We start from the raw sequence: 15,036 nt of genomic DNA, 5'->3' as shown, positions 1-15,036 counted from the left end.
GTTTCCCTGTGGAACAGATGTCACACGGACTTAAATGACTCCATCTTCATGTTAGGTCGGTGTGTGTTGTTGAGCTTCTTAAGGGAGGAAATGGCTTCAACAACAAAGCTTCTCACCTCAGGTTTCCCACGTCAAGTCAAGTTTGTTTGCTTTGTACCTTTCAGGTCAGACAGTTCAAAGTGTTTTACGTGAAAATACAAAACACAATGAAAAAAGAAAACAAAAAACATGACGATAAAGCAGGGAGGAAGACATCCCTTCAAAACAAATGTAAAACAGCCAGATTTCAGTTTGCACACAGGAGTAAAGACCTTTATTCCTATAGAAATGTCCTGATGTCTGATGAAACTGAAGAGGAACCGTTTGGCCTTAATGACCAATGTTGCTTTTGAAGGAAAAATAGCGATGCATGTTTTTTTTGTGTGTGTTTGTTTTTTTGTTTTTTGCTTTAGCATCCATAATTATCTAAGAGTGCAAATGAGAATTAGGAATCGTTTTGCGTTAGTCGAAGGGAGTGACTGACTTTGGTGAACAGAGAGGTGCAGACCTGACCTTTACCGCTGCTGCCTCTCTCAGCAGATATTAGTCGTGGAAATCTCTCATAAGAGATGATCCATTGCTTCAGTGACTCAGAGGTCAGGATAAATGTTAACACCGTGCCATGCCACCTACCACTTCCTCCTCAGCCTTTCTCACTGTGAGAATTTGGTGTGAGAAGAACAAAGTCTTTTGCATTTTGGAATACCGTCATGTTTCAATCTCCTCATGCTAACGCTAGTTTACTTTACTGGTCCTAACGTGGTAAATTATGTAATATGTAAACAGAAGAGAACTCTCAAACTGGAGATTTTTTTTAATCTTCAGGATTCCAGTCAGTATCATTAAGACGTGAACAACAGAATCATCTGCACAGCAAATCTGCAAAGCTAAATCAACACTATGCCCAGTCTATTTGGTCCTTGTCAGAATTGGTGTTCATTTAAATCTTTTCAGAGTTATTTCAACAAGAAATTGAGTAATTTTAACACTTGAAAAAGTTACAACTACTCAAACTGTTGTTGAAATAACTGTGTAAGAGTTAAATTAATGCCAGTTCTGAAAGGGACCAAATAAACTCGGCATAGTGTTGATTTAACTCTGCAGAATTTATTGTGTGCTGTTGACATCTGTCACTATGTCAATCAGAATCAATTTTAAAACCAAACCCAATCCAGGTGCAATAAAGGGGAAATTAGTATTTGATCCTCTGTTGATTTTCATAACTTGCTCAATTACAAGCAAACCCACCTTCTCTAATGTTGATATTTTCTTTTTAGTATTAAGTTTGAAGTCAAGGTTTGATTAAATACTTTTTTTCACTCAAAGACATGCAACCCAAATGTTTTTCTTTTTTTTCCCTTTTATACAACACGTTTTTTCATAACATTTTGTCGATATTCTGGAACTGTCGGATTAAAAATGACAATTATCTGTTCGGAAGACAATTTTACTTTTCCAAATGGTACTTTTACTTTTTAAAATCAAATGGAAATGTTACAACTGTTTAAACATTTCAAATGTTTTAACGGACCAATGAAAATACACCTCTGAAGATGCTGACACCTCCCAATCTCTCAACAGAATCGCCACTTAGGTAGATCTGAAACTTTCTGTTAAACTCAATATGAACTACAAACATTTTTTAGTTAGTTTAAAAACACACACACACACACACACACACACACACACACACACACACACACACACACACGCATGCACACACACACACACACACACGAACACACACACACACACACACACACACACACACACATTTGGCCACGTTCCTACAATAATAATTTTTTGTGTGTTTGTTTGATTTTTTGTTTTGTTTTGTTTTTGTTTTTGTTTTTGTTTTTTGCTAAAAGTGATTTTGTTTTAAAAAAAATAAAATAAAATAATAAAAAAAACATTATTTTAGGAAGGTGGCGATGTTAAGCTTCATATCAGAAGCGGAGCAAAACGTTATTTTTCATCACCCTCTGCTGCCATCTGGTGGATGAAGGTTGTAACTTTCTGCTAAGGTTTCCCAGCAGTTTCCTTTAACAGTAGCTCTCTAACCGCTCTTCATGACTGCAGCGGGTGCTACTGCTACTGTCAGCCCTAGTTGTGGTTAAGCGCAAACAGCTTCACCTGCTACCAATGTTTGTTGCGGCTTCGGCTTGTATTTTCCGTGATTTCTACACCTAAACAAACCACCGTGGCGTTTTTTTCCAACTTGGCAGGAAATGGTTACATCAAACAAAAAAGACCAATCAGTGTGTCAAACAATGAACCCCAAAGGAATAGAATCTCTTCTACAAGCTGAATGCAGGGAAGAATTAAATGTACTCATAGTTCCCTGGCGATAAATCACAAGTTAAAAATATGATAAATGTGTTTGATTAACAGTACATTTTTATGCGGAAAAATAATTGGATGAAAACATTTGACTTAGTGATATTGTGAAGGCTCAAACTTAGCATTTCTGATTTAGATTAACTGGAGCAACGAATATCAGACAGATAAAAGCATAGTGTGTAAGACTGTGGGGTTGTGGGTCAAAATAATCAGTTGGTCATCAGTGCAGGAGCTCCACAGGGAACTGTACTCTCACCATTCCTTTTCACTTTGTGCAGTTCATACTTCCAGTACAAGACAGTCCCATTAACAGCACAAACTCTCAGTTGATAGTGTAGTTATCAGGAGCATCAAAACAACATTAAAAACAGCAGGTGGCGTGCTTTGTTGCACAATGTGGAGACATTAATCTTTGAGTTAACACAAATCAGTTGATTGTAGTTTTCAGGAGAAACAGGAAAATGAAGAAATAGAGACATAAATGTGTCAGTGTTTACCGGTCGACAAAAAGAGACAGAGGGAGGTTTGTCCATTCAGGAATTGTGGCAAGATGTTGTATATCTTCTATACATTTATTGTGGAGAGTGAAACCTCTTCTGCTATCATCCATGAGGCTATAGCAGCATCAACCAGGGATTTAAAAGCTGTAATGCTGACCACTACAGGAGATCCTTCCTAACCACAACCTTCAGCAACAACTCTGAAGAAACTTGAATAGTTTGAGTTCAGCAACATTTAATTTCCCTTTTTGAATAATAAGAATATTTTTTTGAACTGAACTTAATGAATTGAAAATGAAAGCGACAGTGGAAGCAAACTCTATGCTCCTGATGTCTGAAAAACAACTTAATTTAACATTCTCATGACTGCAGAAAACGGAAAACATCTGATTCAAGTAACCAATGGCAAGTAGCTAGCAAGAATTCAGCTAGCAATAATCACATCCAGACTGGTGAAGCATCTGTTTCACCAGCAGGGGGCGCAAAACACCAGTATTCTGAGTGCAGCCCTCTGGGTTTTTATTTCCAGCTTTAAAAGAAAAAGATTTTTCTTAATCTGCTGCCAATACAATATCAGATGAATAGTAATGTTCTGATTCTATGTCAGAAAATCGTTGTTGGGTTTAATAAATATAAACATAGACGGAGCACTTTAAAGTTTTTATAGCTCTGTGTGAAGCTGGTGGTAAACCTTTGTTCGGTTAACCACTCAGAGCCGATGACGCAGAAACACTGTCACACTTTCCTGGAGGTAACCTTCGTTTCTTTAGAACATGTCTGGAGGAAAGCTCTTCATTTTTAAATTAATCTGAAAACTGCAGGTTACACAACAATGCTTCTTAATTAAGATAAAGGTTTGTCTCTATGTTAGCTTTCAGTTACATTCATGACTAAAACCCTTTATACTTTTTCCACATTTTACAATTTTGCAACTAGAAACACAACAGAGTGTGAGATCTTGAAGTGGAAAAAAAATAATGTGGTTTCTAAAATTTTAACAGATAACAAAAATATGAGTAATTGTCTCTGTTCTGTGAAGGCCTCAGATTCTATAGATACAACAGTGACCAAGCATCCAGGAAAACTTTATCAGTCTCTGGTAAAGTGTCAGCAACAGTTAACCCTTTAAGTGTTAACATCACAAGATCTCTATTTCAAACAAAAATAAATGTACAAATGTTTACTCTCTTCTGGTTTTACACCCAAACTTGTGACTGAACACTATATAGTTCAGTCTTTTGGTCTTGCACTGATATTGGATAGTAAATTTGCATAATATGTTCCACCGATAAGGTCACAAACTAGCACAACTTGAAAAATCTTGGCTAAGAAAGATCTCTGTGATTCATTGTTACATTCATGACTCATACCATTTATACTTTTTCCACATTTTGCAACGAAAAAAAATTATGAAAAAAAAAAGTAAGTAAATGTTTTACATGACAAAAACGTGACATTTGTGTGCAAAACTGGTACGGAATGCAATACAGAGCACATTTTATATTTAATATTGCAATACCTTCATTAAAACATGTCTTAGCCAAACCAGCTAAAGGGTTGAACTGTTTTAATGATATTCTGTATTTCTGGCTTCCATACAAAATGCTAATTGAGGTTCAAAAGGAACATTGCACTTTGCCCTGGCCCTTCACCCACACGTACATAAACTTCTTGTAAACTTGTAGTTACTTTGTTTTATGTATTTGTCATTTTGTTTGTTGAAGCACTTGAAAGACACTTTATAAATTGTGTTTTTCCTTCTTGCTTCTTTCCTTCCTCCACAACCATTCATGTTTGGTTGACTGGATATTTTAACTTACACTTAGTTGTGTTTGAATGTTTTTGTCTGGTTTGTGTCTGTAGTTGACCTTTGCTTGGCTGGTAGCCAGTTCAGTTCAGGAAGAAACCCTGCCTCTCACCCATAGACTGTTAGAGATACAGGCTCCAACATCCCTGTGACCTACAAGTCGGCTGACTGAATATATAAATAAATGGACCTATAGGCAGTTCAGTCCACATCCTGTACTGGGCGAACATGAGGATCAGTAGACACTCGAGTCTTTGTTCGTTTCCCTTTTGCTTCTTTTGTCACAATTGCTTCTTGGTTTTCCTCTGTACGTTGTTGCGAAGACGCTTTAATTCCAGAAGCAGCTGAAAATAAAAAATAAAAAAACATAACATCAGTCAACTCCACAGCTAAGTATCCGTAAAGGATACTTTGAGAGGATGTAATCCAGTACCTGCTTTTTCTCTCTGGGCTTTAGTCCCTACGTAGTAGAGCCAAAAGAAGGCAGTGATGAGGGCGACGATGGGCAGGGACCTCAGGATGAAGGTGAACATTACCTCATGGGAATCATCTAAATACAATATACACACAAGTTATTGTCGTCAGTTCAGCTTCCATTTTTCGCTAAGTGATTGGCATGAACAAGTACTACTGTGATGATGGACTGAAAACTTTAACAAGACAAGTGGAAAATTAAGACGTCTGAAGGACGGGCTACATTAATGTTTTATCGTCTTTTCTGCTTGTGCACTAACTTGCACTCAGTGTCTCTTGTTAGACAGTTGATTCCCAATGAGAGGTCTCTCTCTCTCTCTCTCTCTCTCTCTCTCTCTCTCTTTCTCTCTCTCTCTCTCTCTCTCTCTCTCTCTCTCTATCTCTCTCTCTCTCTCTCATGTCTGTCCTATTGTGTCTAACATTGGGGAATGCTGAGTGTTTTAATTGCGCGCTGCTCTTCATAAAAATAAGGAACATGACAGTCAATCCCCAAGTAGGAGAGGAACCCTTGCTCTGTATGTCAGAGAAAACTGCAACAATACCTTATACTAGTTATTCGTAGAGACTGATTACAATTCAATAAAAAGTATGTATGTATGTATGTATGTATGTATGTATGTATGTATGTATGTATGTATGTATGTATGTATGTATGTATGTATGTATGTATGTATGTATGTATGTATGTATGTATGTATGTATGTGTGTTTCATCAGAACGCAGTTGCAAAAAGTGAATAAAGTGGGCCAACTTCACTGAAACACGCTGTTTGAGTTTTCACAGTGTCCGTAGATGAGAGCACTGAATATACGTATTTTGCCACCTGCTGAGTGGCGAGGAGACGCTGAGTGGGAACCGTATCTGATGGGAAACGCAAATCGTATTTAACAGTTTATCATGAGTAGTAGGCTATTTGTTAAAATTATTATTTACATAATCATAAAACATACATAACTCGTTTATTTACGCTCATTTTGAAGTATCGCAATTGAAAAGGCAACATTCGACATAAGTTTCTCACTTTCCGTTGAGGTGGTCTTCGGCTTTTCCGAAAAAGAGTACTATCTCCATTTTTCTGAAATGTACGGTCCATGTTAGTTTGAGACCTCTGCGTCGTATTTATTACTCATACTTGGCGTTCAACATCGGACAAAATGATGCTCAGCGTAGCCTGGTTGACTTGCTCCAAAATGGTATGGAAACTCACAATTATTATTATTATCTCTTTTTGTAAAATTTTTAAAGTTTGCTCACAATTCGCATGACCACATGGATGGAAACATGTCTCGGTTAGTCATTATATATTTCTTACAAATATTTGTAGCTCTCCAGTGAACTGAGGAAATGAAACATCTTTGTTGTGGTTCGCTGTTATGCGGGTTGTACAAAGTCTTGGTAGCTCAACATATTCAACAAAACATCTGATTTACCGTCAGCTGGTCGTTGGTTTTTTCTTTCTCCCGATTTCTCCCTGGTTTTCTCCGTATCTGTAAAATAATCGTTGGTAGCGCCACATGGTATCTCTACAACAAATTACACTATTGTTAGTTGCTAAAACATATCAGATATGTCACTTACCTTTAGCAATGCGATTACTTGGTCTGTCAGTTGTTTTCTCTTTGTGTATGACGGCCTTCTCTTTACCTTCTAAATAAGAATAAAGACAGAGTTTCTAGAACAAACATTCTCTCATATATTAGAAAACATCACATTAAATTGTCCATTGCTGTATTTCTATGAGCATCAGGTCTCTGGTGTTTTGTCACCTACTGTCTACAATGTGGATTTTACTGTTGTCATCTTCTTTGTCTTCATCTGTCCTCTTCTTCTCTTCAAATTAAACAAATATGTTATTTTACGAGGTATAAATATCTTGGTGAATCTTGGTCAAAAGAGTTTTATTAGTTACCGTTTCTAGTGTGGTGGTCAGTTGGGTTTTCTCTGGGTGTAACTCTGATGGTTGTACCATTTCCTTCAGTTTCTCTTAAAACTGGTATTTCCACACTAACCTTGCAGATGTATCTTCCTGAGTCGGTTTTTTAAATATTTTCCAATGTCAGATTCTCACATTTGTTTTTGTGCTCATTCCGAGAGCCTTCAAACTGATTTATGACAGTCTTATTCTTAATTAAAGTTTGGTTTTTCAGCCATTTCACGCCGACTCTATCAGAAGTGCCAGACCAGCAGCAGGTGATGTTCACCGTCTTTCCCTCCAGGACAGAAACGTCCGCACTCTGTCTCACAACAAGAAGTTGGGACAAAACACCTGTGGAACAACGGAAAAAATATTCGCAAAATGTGAGAAGTGGAAGCAAAACAGTTCTGTTTTCTGTAGTATTTATTCTTTATTAGTTTTTCTGGAAAGGTTAATATGCGTTCTGATGAGGCTCATTCATCAGATTGTAAGTACCTTTTGAAAATAACAACCTTCAAGCAGGTACTAAACATATTTCTTATTATTTCTATGTTAAAAATGGGGCTTCCTTTTGGTCTGATGTAATATTCTAATCCTAATTTAGTGTTTTCATTAGCTGTAAGTGGAAAATCATCATAATTAACAGAAATAAAAACTTGAAGCCATCAATCTGTGTAACTTATTTACATATGTTTTACAAAGTGAACTAAACAGAATTTTATTTACTAAAATAAATGAACTTTCAAGAATATTCTAATTTATTGAATATGACTTTCGATGTGCACAATAAAAACACAACTTTTGGGGTGTGCTGTGGTGGCGCAGGGGTTAAGCACAACCCACATATGGAGGCCTTAGTCGTCAACGCGGCCATTGCCGATTCGATTCCTGGCCTGGTGACCCTTGTCACATGTCTTCCCCTTCTCTCAATACCCACTTTCCTGTCAATTAACTATCAAATAAAGGCCACTAGAGCAGGGGTGTCAAACTCCAGTCCTGCAACTTTTAGATGTGCCTCTGCTGCACCACACCTGAATAGAATAATTAGGTCATTAGCAAGGCTCTGGAGAACTGATTTACACAAGAAGGAGGTAATTAAGCCATTTCATTCCAGTGTTTTGTACCTGTGGCACATCTAAACACTGCAGGACAGCGGCCCTTGAGGACTGGAGTTTGACACCTGGGCACTAGAGCCAATAAAACCTTTAAAAAAACACAACTTTCTTCGTTTATCTTCACAATTTTATATTGCAGAACCATCAAATAGAACGATTAATGAAATAGTTATATCGATTTGAACTACATTCTGTCTTTACGCTTTGCAGGATTCATTAAAACACATTTATTCAAATAGGTCCTCCATCAACAGATTGTAATTAACTTTACATGAGTTATATGTCAAGAATTTGTGATAATTGAAGGAAAATCAAAGTTTTTCTGTTCTTACTTACCCCAGGATGGATATAAGCCAACATACAGGAACAGGAAACACATCAGGAGGTTCATCCTGTCTCTGAACGCCAACACCCGACTGTCTGCAGTCTGAACAGAGTGATGATGCGTTCTGTTCTGTTCATCATCCGAAAGTCTTCACAAAGAGAGACGTATGAAACCACAGGCTGTGCTGTTTCTTCCATATGTGCTAGAGTCACACCTCTCCTCACAGCCCATTTCTCTAGTGTTTTTTTTATTGCTGCCACTCTTGAACAAGTAGAAATCTAAACGTAGAATATCTGAAGGAAAAGTTAATATTTCATGAATGTATTTAAAAGCTGTGAATGTCATAGCTCTTAAAATATCATGAATTCCATAGCATAATTTGAAGTCCTATGAATCTTATACATCATTCAGTAATGTTAGATATAAAAGTATTTCTTTCCTGCTGATGTTGTTCTAATATACAATTTAAAGTATTGTTTTTAGCTTAGCTATTAGTCCTGCTAACCTTTTAATCTTTACCGTACGGAATTTTTTGTTTGTTTGTTGATCTGGTAGAAGTGAAAAATTGTGTTTTCATAGAACTGCTCTTCTATTTTTAGGTCTTAAACTGGTTTCCCAGCAGAACCAGAATCTGCTTTTGAGATTTTCTTTGTTGCCTCTAAATAAATGACTTTTCCTCCACATCGTATCAGTAATAAAACAGCAGCCTGTCGTTCAGAGGCTTCAGCTCTCATAGAGCTCTGAACCATCATGAGGTCTGTTTATCGGAAATGGCTTCACTCTCTGTTTCGGACGGCTGAACAGGAAGACGCTCAACCACAAACCTACAGACTCATAACATCGGGCTGCAGCAGATAACTGCAGGACCGACATGAAAACTCAAGAACTGAAATGAGAAACACACAAGGAACAGAAGCAATTTGGAGAAACACGATTACAAGACCTTAAATAATTACAGTCATGTTATATGTGGAAAAATATGGATTGTTTTAGCATATCTTTCCTAAATGCCTGATTAAACAGCAAAAGAATTGAATTGGTGGCATTTGCACTCAAGAATATTCTGATTTTGACAACATGTTGAGTTTATTTCCACAATCTTCTCACAGGAAGATGAAAACATGACTCCAAAAATTAAGATCTTTGTCCCAGAGTGCATTTTCAAATCATAATCTAGCTTGCTGTGTTGCTGTTGGAGAAATGGCTTTGTCCTCTCTGAGCAGCTTTTCAGCTCATTTCGTTGTGGATAATGAAGGTTTCAGCCAAACCTCTGTGGAGGATTGGCTTGTGGTGAAACACTCCTGGTAATAAGCTTTAATAAAACTATTACAGACAAAGGATTCAGTCACTTATTTATCAAAAAATTCCACCACTTACAATCATCTTCAGAAACCTGTTTATTCCTGGACAGTATTAAGGTCAGATGTGTTCATGCTGTTTATACAAGCAGACAAGTGTGCAAACAATAAAAGTGGCACCTTCAGGCATCTGGATACTGCAAAAGGAAGTTTTCATAGAACTGCTCTTCTTTTTTTAGGTCTTAAACTGGTTTCCCAGCAGAACCAGAATCTGCTTTTGAGGTTCACGTTGACATGCATGTCAACGGGATTGTGAAGCCAGTAGTCACAGACGGCATCATCACTTCTCAAATAGCTTAAAGGCACAGTTGGCTCAGTGTATGTAAAACTCTGACTTTGTACAGATCTTTGACATGTGTGGCACCCAAACAGATAGAAGCAAATAACCAGGGAGATTCCTTTCTGCTTCAGAGTAGCGCCACCTTCATATTTATAAAGTTTGTGGTTGAGCTTTTTCCTGTTTAGTTCTGCTTTCACACTAACAGAGTTTCATTAACAGCCCTAGTAGAAACAGACGCACTGTAAACACTGAGCCTCTAAAAGAGGAAGTATTTTGCAGGTCTAAGAATGAAAAAAATATTAAAACAGATCTGTTTTAATAAACAGATCTGGATCACTGGATCCATTTATCCTGGATCCAGTGATCCAGGATAAATGCATCTTCATTTGCATTTATCCTGGATCACTGAACTCCACAGAGCAAATTGAGATCGAAGTAAAAGTCCTTTCACATTATGTAAAGACAGGATTTCTATAAAAATCATCAGACTGGACCTCAGCTCCCATTCTATTTCCTCATCCAGATAGCGTGTGCTGCTTCTATGTGTCTCATTTCTTTGTAGTTCTTTTAAGGTTCTGCTGATTCCTTTTAATGAAGCTTGTTGGTCTTTTTCATTGGACACTGAACCCCAGTGGAAACCCTTAAAAAGATAAAAACATGCATTTTGATAAATATGAGCTGTAAAACTCATATATTTACTTTTTAGAATAAATACAGATGGATGGACTTTGCCAATATCTGTTTGTGAAAGGAAGTGACGCTTTAGAGAGGAAAGAACCTGGTCTGTGGTTTGTCACATTGCTCCTCAAAAACAGATGAACTCAAATCTAATAAAGATAAAGAGGAAACAGAGTGATTTGTGTTAGAGATCATACTAACAGAGAGGAGAGGCAGTTATTGTTATTTAGTGTTAAATGATGGCACTTCTACTGACCAGTCTGCTGCTCCTCTGTGCAGGTTCATCTTGGAGTGAGTCACTTTTTTTTTTTAATATATTTATTTATTTCCCATTTATTAATTTATTGTAAATAATTTCTGTTTCTCAGAATTGAGAGCTAAAATAAAAGAATGAATGGTTGGTAAACAGCTAATGACAGCTATATCTTTGATTAGTTTGTATGAAAAAGCTTTTATTCAGAAACACAAAATCTTGTGCTCAACATGGACGCCGGGTTCAAAGACTAAAGCACAATTTCAAGCTGATGAAAGTAAAGCATTTATTTCTAAGTTAAATTCTCATCCATGGTGAGTAAACCATGGATGAGAATTGTTAATAAGAGACAGTAGGAGTACACAGCTTGATCTGTCATTAGTCAGATAATAAAAGATTAATAGAGCAATCAAACTATATTAAATGCAACACTGATGAGCCGATGACTTAATGGTCCAAGGCAGAGGAACAATTCAGACCTGAGTATGTTGAAAACTAATCTTAATGTCTGATGTCAAAAATTTATGTCAGGCATTATGTAAATATGGATATTTTATAAAAAGACAAGTAAAAACCTTTAATTCATCACTGTCTTGTCAGGAAATGCAACTGTAATGAGCAAGAGTAACATTTTCCCTCAGCTTTTTTCTGCTCTTGGTTTAAATCAGACTTATCATTTAAATATATCTACGGAGCTCATTTCCATATCAAAGTGCAAAATCAGGACATTTTCAGCTTCTTACAACTGATTCTCAACTATGTTTCTGTCCAGGTGCTTCTTCAGATGCACTTGTTGTTATTCAGAGTCCGGATGTTTCTTTCCAAGAAGGAGAGACAGGAAACATTTCCTGCTGCTGGAAAGGGACAGAAAGAGTTGGTATTAAATGGTTGAAAAGCCAAACATTAATAGAGAATAAGGCTGTCATAGATCAGTCTACAGGCTCTCAGAATGAGCAGAAACAAATTTGTTCAGTTCTGATGATTGAAACAATGACAAGAAGTGATTCAGGAAGATACATCTGCAAGGTTACTGTGGAGATACCAGTTTTAACTGAATTTGAAGGAAAAGGAACGACCATCACAGTTACAGCCAGAGAGAACACAACTAAAAGCACAACAGGAAGTAAGTGACTGAAACACGATTCATCTGACTGTTGGGTGGAATTTAAGTTCAGAATTCAGAGAATAACTACAAGTGTAAATCATATCTGATATTGCACTTCCTGCCTGTATTTTACATAAATAATTTTATGGAGTAAATTAGCCTCTGTTGAAAATGTGACGATAAGTTAAATCATGGACCTAATATCCTGCACTGTTTCCATCTTGGTTTATCGTTTGCTATTCCAGACATGTTTCATTCCCCTGTAGCACACCTGTGAATAATTATAAAAGGAATATATTAAACACAGTTTGAAATGAACTCTAGAATATTCAAAAATCAAAACAAATATAAGGACAGTTTCACTGTTTGTAAATAAAATAAATAATAGCAGCGAGGCTTACAAAGGACAGCATAAACTTTGTCTAAATCCAACAACAGCTAACAATTTTGTGTTTGACATTTAAAAAATATTTATAAAAAAAGAGACATAATTTCAAGAGGCACTCTTTAATAGGAGCTATAAAATGTCTAGAAGAATTCAAACCTGTATTTTTCTTGCTAAATCTTGTTGTGTGAAGACAACAGAAAGATGAATGATTAGTAAAAAAAAAAATGGTCCAGAATTGGGGGTTCAAAGTTCAGACAACATGGCAGCACCAGAAGATTTCACTTCATGCAGTCTGGAGTTGGTATATATGTTCTTCTAGAGATTCAAACTATTTGTAAAATCAAAATAGAAAGTTTGACTTTTACTGACTTGCACATTTATGTTCCTCTGTCTCTGTAAAGTACCGTTAGAACATATCGAACCTAACGACATCATCTTCATCCTGAGGTGTCTGCCCATCCTCTTCCTCATCTCAGCCTTCGTCTGTGTTCAGTATTTAGCTCATAAAGCTCAGAAGAATCCACCACCAGGTACTGAGAAGTTAATGGATTCATGGCATTTACTGCATTAACAACAGCAGAGCTGACTGGTGTTTTGTTTCAGCTCCTGGAAATAAATCCACTTCAGCCCAGAGCAGAGAGGGAGAGCGAGGAGACGACAGAGGAGAAGAGAGAGAAGAAGAAGAAGAAAATGAAGAGACAATGAGCTGAGGATGATCACTTCATCTAGCGAGATGCATTTTTTAAAGACTATTGTTATAATATTGTATTTTTGTGACTTATTCATCCAATATTTTTAGTGTTCAAACTTCAAAAAGGTAAGGAATAAACAAATGAAAGGATTGCTTAACTGTAACAAATGAACTACATTTTTAGGACACTGAGTCATTGAAGTGACAGCAAAGTGAAGGGAAGAACTCTAGATGAACTGCGGCGTGTTGGCTTCATTCAGGATGTTCAGAATAGTTCAGGTATTAATAGTAGCAGCTATGAGAAGTCAGAGAAAAAAGCTGCAAAATTCAGTTACCTTAATAGCTTTTATTAGTTACAAAGATAATGCAGCTGGACGATCTAGTGTTTGCATTAAAATCTGTTCCTGTTACTAAAAAATGAGAAGAAGAGAAACAAGGCAGCCTGAGCAACATCATGATAAATCATCTTTAAATTACCTTTATAGAGACCAGCTGAAAAAAACAACAAACAATAAAATATATTCCAAACGAAAACTGTTGTCATATTTTTCAGCCCTACTGTCACAATTAAAAAAAATTCTTTATTTTGTAACTATAGTTCATATATATTTAAGCTCTGCTTTGTTAATTAATGCAGACATTTAATCAGGAAGAATTGATCAAAGTTTGAAACAAATATATTACAAAACCATACTTTGCAAAAACTTATTACATTTTATGGCTGCTGTACCGAAGCATAATCATGAAATATTTGCTAACCAGTGCTGTGTTTCACAAAATACACCACAACACCTTACCCTGGACCCCCGCTGTTAGAAAAAAATAGTCAACCTCCACCTTGACTCCAAAACCCTAAAATCAGCACCATGAGATTTACCCTCATCGGTTGTAGCTGCTGGCGTCACCAGCAGGGGGCGCAAAAAACCAGGAGGTCGGTTGCATGATGGATACAGTTTATCCAGTTTTCTTTTCACATGGAGCGTAACGTTGTATTGTTTTACGAACAATCCCAGCCATATAAATATTATAGATAAATTCACGTTGCAACAATAAAATAAAATAAATGACTCAACTAACATGGATGATTATCTATTATCTAAGTGATTTTAAACAGTTTTGTTTTGTTTTTAGTCTGATGTAATATTCTAATTGTAAATGTCATGTTTTTACTAGCTGCAAGCTGAAAATTGTCTTAAATAAATGCTTTCCAATATCCATTTGTGTGTAATTAATCTTAATGATAAAGTCCCTAAAATAAACAGCCAAGCTACCTTTCTAATGATATTATAGAACTCAAAAATCAAAACCCAAACACCCAAAGATTGATACAAAGACCGTCCTTTCTTCAAAGTAACCTGCACCATGCAAAATTAAGCAGTTCATAAGCTTGGTCTTTCCTTTCTCATCACATTTATTTTAGCAATGGCTTTGAGAACATGAATGTATGTGTACAGATAAAAGGAATAAAATGTTATATATCTGTGAAAATAAAATGTCGTCACGTATGAAGCCGATCTTATTCACCACTGTTTTCAACCTCGGCAAAGGTCTAAAAGTCAACCACTGTGCTTTTCTTTTCTTTTATCCCGTGAGAGAGGTTTGACTGGCAAACCGGCTGACCAGGTCATGCCTGGACATTTACAGTTAACAATGGTCACTCCATTGTTGCCAGTTCAGCAACTTTCTTGATATATTGAGCAACATTTCAGACAAAAAACTGGTATCGGCCAAAATCGGAATCGGTAAAAGATCTAAAAGAAAAAATATA

At 36.5% G+C, this 15,036-nt stretch overlaps 1 long non-coding RNA gene across 2 annotated transcripts; it reads right to left on the bottom strand.

The window, feature by feature from the left end:
- Positions 1-1,797: 1,797 nt before the first annotated feature.
- Positions 1,798-8,992, bottom strand: LOC103480188 (uncharacterized). Of its 2 annotated transcripts, XR_014084821.1 has the most exons (7): positions 8,527-8,992; positions 7,070-7,426; positions 6,931-6,990; positions 6,739-6,807; positions 6,591-6,647; positions 5,120-5,236; positions 1,798-5,030 (listed from the first exon to the last, which is right to left on the bottom strand). It is a non-coding gene; the product is annotated as an uncharacterized LOC103480188 (long non-coding RNA). The 2 variants fall into 2 exon arrangements; XR_014084820.1 differs by having other exon boundaries at positions 6,591-6,807.
- Positions 8,993-15,036: the final 6,044 nt, after the last annotated feature.

Source organism: Poecilia reticulata, chromosome 18 (genome assembly GCF_904066995.2).
Source record: "Poecilia reticulata chromosome 18, P_reticulata-male-v2, whole genome shotgun sequence".
In the NCBI taxonomy this organism is placed as follows: Eukaryota; Metazoa; Chordata; class Actinopteri; order Cyprinodontiformes; family Poeciliidae; genus Poecilia; species Poecilia reticulata.
This window is presented reverse-complemented; position numbering and strand designations above follow the sequence as displayed.